The 5968-nt window shown below is 36.9% G+C and overlaps 1 long non-coding RNA gene across 1 annotated transcript; it reads left to right on the top strand.

The window, feature by feature from the left end:
• The first annotated feature begins 807 nt into the window (after positions 1-807).
• Positions 808-5088, top strand: LOC309860552. The gene is made up of 2 exons (XR_014309442.1): positions 808-1089; positions 4521-5088. It is a non-coding gene; the product is annotated as an uncharacterized lncRNA (long non-coding RNA).
• Positions 5089-5968: the final 880 nt, after the last annotated feature.

A 5968-nucleotide genomic window follows, 5' to 3' on the forward strand; every position in this document is an offset into this window, starting at 1 on the left:
CTAATTCTTTCTTCTGCCTCATTTATCCTAGCAGTGAGAGCCTCCATTTTTGATTGCACCTCAATAGCTCTTTTGATTTCAACTTGGTTAGGTTTTAGTTCTTTTATTTCTCCAAAAAGGACTTTTATATCTCCCGAGAGGGTTTCTCTAATATCTCCCATGCCTTTTTCGAGCCCGGCTAGAACCTTAAGAATTGTCATTCTGAACTCTAGATCTGACATATTACCAATGTCTGTATTGATTAGGTCCCTAGCCTTCGGTATTGCCTCTTGTTCTTTTTTTTGTGGTGAATTTTCCCATCTTGTCATTTTGTCCAGATAAGAGTATATGAAGGAGCAAGTAAAATACTAAAAGGGTGGCAACAACCCCAGGAATATATGCTTTAACCAAATCAGAAGAGATCCCAAATCATGAGGGGGGGGGGAAGAAAGGGGATAAAAAGAGGTTCAAAAACAAAGAAAGAAAAAGAAAAAAAAAGAATTAAAAAAATAAAACAAATAAAGAAAAGTATAAAAAAAGAAAAATATATATATTAGATAAACTAGTTAAAAAATGTTAAAAAAAGAAAAGCGTAAAAGTTAAAAAAATTTTAGCAGAAGAAGAGAAAAAAATGAAAAAGAAAAAAATTAAATTAACTGCAAGACAAAAAAATCACAGGGAGAAAGCCATGAGTTCTGTGCTTTGCTTTCTCCTCCTCTGAAATTCTGCTGCTCTTCTTGGCATTGAAACCGCACTCCTTGGTAGGTGAACTTGGTCTTGGCTGGATTTCTTGTTGATCTTCTGGAGGAGGGGCCTGGTATAGTGATTCTCAAGTGTCTTTGCCCCAGGCGGAATTGCACCGCCCTTACCAGGGGCCTGGGCTGAGTAATCCGCTGGGGTTTGCTTTCAGAAGCTTTTGTTCCCTGAGCGCTTTCCGTAGAGTTCCGGAGGACAGGGATACAAATGGCGGCCTCCTGGTTTCCGGCCTGGAGGAGCCGAGAGCCTGGGGCCCCACTCCTCAGTGCGCACTCAGAGAACAGCGCCCAGTAACTCCCATCTGCCTGACCTCTGGCCGCACTCCGAGCTCACCGAGCCTGCGGCTGGTACAAGGTAACACCGAGCTGTGAGCTTACTGTCGGCTCTCTGTAGCCGGTTTTCCCGTTCCAATACCCGCAAGCTCTGCAACACTCAGACACCTCCAATCTTTCTGTGACCCTGCGGGACCTGAGGCCACGCTGACCCCGCGTGGGCTTCGCCCCGGTTTAGCCTCTGGAGCGATGTCCCTCAGCGGAACAGACTTTTAAAAGTCCTGATTTTGTGTGCCGTTGCTCTGCCGCTTGCCAGGAGCCGGCCCCTCCCCCCGGGTTCTATCTTCCTGTCCTTTGGAGTCACTTCTCCGCCGGTCCTACCTTTCAGAAAGTGGTTGTTTTTCTGTTTCCAGAATTGCTGTTCTTCTTCTCTTGGATCTGCCGATGGATTTGCCAGTGTTTGCAATCTTTAGATAAGCTATCTAGCTTATCTCCTGCTAGCTGAAGTAGTCTCAGCCTGCTACTTCTCTGCCATCTTGACTCCTCGATCGCAACAGCCTTATTCTTTTACTCTTTCCCCGATCACCAAGCTAGATAAATAGAATGCAACAGAGGACTGCCAAGGTCCGCAGAGATTCCAAGGACAAAAAAAGTACCAGACCAAGTCTGTGAATCATTGCTAGAGAAATACAAAGTGCTGATTAGTAGCATCCATTAGAATTTTGCATGATTGAAGAAAAAAAAAATTTGCATGATTAAATAAAAAGAATTTTGCATGATTGAAAAATAAACTGCTGTTTATATCACTAAAATTGGGGGGGTATCTGTTATAGCAGGAAGTGTTAAGTAACACTAAAGTAAAAAAACAGACTTGAGATGAACTTAATCTATTCAACTTTGTTACTTCAGGGTCATTAAAATTATAACTTGATTTACTGATGAAATTATCGCTGTAAAATTAAATTTTAAAATATACTTCCCTAGATAATCATGATTTACCCACTGAATACCCTTTACATGTTAACCTTGTTCCTTTTATAACAAAAGTATGGCAAGGTGAGGAAGCTTACAGAAAGCTTAAGTGAACTGCCTACGGTCACAGCCAATCAACCCAACTCTTATGACTTCAAGTCTCCATTTTCTTCCCTTTTGAGAAGGCAAGAAACAAACAGAAAAGAAAAAAAAAACATTAATTACTATAATAATAATAACAACAAAAGAAGTTTTCTGAGTTGAGAGTACTATATATTAAGTAGCTGCACAAAAACACTTCTGACTGCTTTAGCTTCCTAAAGATTTTTAATGTAGTCTCAGTTTAACTGTAAACAAGTATCTGTCCAAGTCATGTAAGTGTTATCCCACTTGAAAGCTGGGCACAGAATAATTCATAAGAAGTCCAATTGATAGAAAATCAATAACAGCAGTTGCTTCAAATTATTTAAATATATTAGTTTGGTATTCTGAATTTACTCAGAACTCAAAGACATCTTTTGAATGCCTACTATGTGGCATACACCATGGTAGGTGCTAGGTGCTAAGGCATGCCTACCTGGAAGGAGCTCAGTTTCATTGGAATCACAGAGATAAATAAGTAATATATGATTAAGTGAAATATGTACAAAGTGCTATGGGATGTGGAAAAAATCATTTGGAACTATATGAGAAAATCAGTCAAGGCTTAGGAGAGGAGTTATTAGCCGCAGATGACTTTTCATGTTACTTCCTATTGATGAAGTAGTATGATTCTCATACAGCTAGTCAGAGGCTAGGAGAACGAGGCAGAGTTCAACAATTGCAAAACAGTGTACTGTTTCCCCTGACACAAGTGCAACTTCCTGTTTGTAATTCTCACTGAAATAAAAGGACATGACCACAAGTGGACTAGCCTAATTTAAGACCTACTTGAGGACCAACAGTCCTACAAACCTCTACTAGATCAAAATAAACTGAAGGACAGTCAAGTATACCAAAAAGACTAAAATGAAGGGGTCAGAAATAAAGCTCCTCATTTATGGAATCTTGATATGTGACAGAAGTAGCATTTTAGATCAATGGCAAAGTGTTTGCAAATATCAATAATTAGCACTCAAGCATTTACTATCCACATGGAAAAAATTTAAATAAGACTCCTACCTCAGACCTAGGATGAAGTTCAAGTTTTATAGGGCCTGTAACTTAAAATTTGAGGATCCCTATTTAAGAAAAGAAATTGCAAAATATTTTACATTTCAAATTTTATAAAAACATACAACCCATATTAAACACATTACTTGGGCTTCTTCCAGGGACACAAAGGGCCTGTGCAAGTAACAGTCCTTGAAGCTTAAGCTTCATTCATTTCATAGTGAATCTACCTTTGCTTACAACAAACACAAAAATAAACTCCAGGGGCACCTGGGTAGCACAGTCAATTAAGGACCCAACTCTTCGTTTCAGCTCAGGGGCTCTTGGTTTCAGCTCAAGCCCTGATATCAGGACATGATATTGAGCACCACCTTGGGCTCCAGACTCAATGCAGAGTCTGCTTAAGTTTTTCTCTCCCTCTCCCTTTGCCCCTACCTGCTCCTGCTCTCTGTCTCTCTCAAATCTTTTAAAAAAATAAATTCTAGATAAATTAAAAATGAAATGTGAGAAGGAATTTTTTTCAATTTATAAAAATTGTATAGGAGGAAAAAAATTGTTATTCCTCAGAGAGGAAGGATTTTTAAAAATAGGACAAAGAGGGGCGCCTAGGTGGCTCAGTGGGTTAAAGCCTCTGCCTTCAGCTCAGGTCATGATCTCAGGGTCCTGGGATCAAGCACAACATTGGGCTCTCTACTCAGTGGGGATCCTGCTTCCCCCCTACCCCGCCTACCTCTCTGCCTACTTGTGATCTCTGTCTGTCAAATAAATAAATTTTTAAAAATCTTTAAAATAGGACAAAGACACATAAAGAGGACAAACTTTTAAAAAGCTTAATAAGTTTTATACATGATAATTAAATAAGTTTGTCAAAGAACACGATAAAGTAAAATACAAGCCACAGCCTTATAGAATACTGCAATGAAGAATATTGCAGTATATATTAGTTAACAAAAAATTGGAGCACAGACTTTATAGCGAACTACAAATTAATGAGTTAAAAACAATCCAAGAGAAAAATGGGCAGTTCATAAAAGAAGAAACCCAAATGTCTAATAATCACAAGAAAACATGCTCAACTTCACTAATATTTAGAGGACCACAATTTAAAACGATGACCAGCTATTTCATACCCATCAGGCTGACAACATTTTCAGTGTTTGATATCAGTGATATGGAATGACTAGAATGACTACACAGCTAGTGAAAACTCCACAATGGAGAGAAATTTAGCAATATCCAGTAGAGCTGACGATGCATGTACTCCAGCAATTCCACCTGTAAGTATAGAGAAACTCTTGCAGATGTGCACGAGGAAACATGGTTTTTGTTTTTGTTTTTTAAAGATTTATTTATTTATTTATTTATTTATTTATTTATTTATTTTGACAGAAAGAGATCACAAGTAGGAAGAGAGGCAAGCAGAGAGAGAGACTGGAGACTCTCCATGGAGCAGAGAGCCCTATGTGGGGCTTGATTCCAAGACCCTGGGATCATGACCTGAGCTGAAGGCAGAAGCTTTAACCCACTGATCCACTCAGACCCTCACAAGGAGACATGTTTAACAGTATTTTGAAGCATGGTTTGTAGTAATAAAACAGTAGAAAAATTCAAAATATCAATAGGAAAAATGGTTAACTAAACTGTAGTATATTCATATAATGAAATGTGTAGTGAAAATGAATAAATTAGGACTATTACTTTAAAATATTTTACCTTGATTTGGAAATATAGTTTACACCATGACTGAGAACTCTCACAAAACTATACTCAAACTGAGTACATGTGATGCATTCTCTTTTCTCTGTTCTATTTTTTTTTCTAAAAGAGTTCAGAACCTACAAAATGGTTTGTAACAGTCTGAAAAAACAATGAACAAAGTCACATATTAATCAACACTAATAAATCTGAAAAATATAACATCGAGAAAAAATTAGTAGCAAAATAAAATATATCACATATATAGTATGTATTAGCTATATATTCAATTGTGTATGTATGTATATATATACATATATATGGCATTCCTTGAAATGTTATATATTGTGATAGCTACATATATATTTAGAAATAGTATTAGATACTTTCATGACAAAAATAGCAAATTCAAGATAATTAAACAGGGGGAAGGGAATACAGTACTTCAACTATACCTGTAATGTTTCATTTCTTCCAAAATAAGTCAAAATATTAATATTTGATAAAGTTTAGTAGGTACATAGGTATTTTTATGTTTTTATATATGTATAAAATACCTGATGAAAAATCAATTAGACCAGTATTTCTCAACCTCACATCACACCTTTAAAGAATCATAAATCCCACCTTTTCCAAGAAGTCTTTTATATATTTACAGATATTTGAGTATCTTAATTGTTTTTGTAAGTTTTAGAGAAACAAAAGTCTTAGTCATATGTTAAGGGCTATTTAAGGATCTCCTATTTTGCCAGTGACTAGGAGTAACGGGCTGAATGGTAGTCCATTATTAATAGTGACTAGGTGTAATGGTCTGAATGGTAGCCCGCAAAATGATATATCTAATCCTCAGAACCTATGAATATTTTTATCTTATATGGCAAAAGATTGAATATTACCTTGTATGGAAAAATATGTGATTAAGAATTTTGAGAAGAGTTTCTCCTGGATTTTCCAAGTAGGCCTTAATCCGGTGACAAGTGTCCTTTTAAGAGTGAGACAAAAAATCAAAAATAGAACCACCATATAATCCAGCGGTTCCACTTTGTGATACTTTTCCACACAAAATTAAAACACCAATTTGAAGGGATATATGCACCCCTATGTTCACTGCAGCATTATTTACAATAGCCAAGATATAGAAG

Source organism: Mustela nivalis (assembly GCF_964662115.1).
Source record: "Mustela nivalis genome assembly, chromosome: 2".
Taxonomy (NCBI): Eukaryota; Metazoa; Chordata; class Mammalia; order Carnivora; family Mustelidae; genus Mustela; species Mustela nivalis.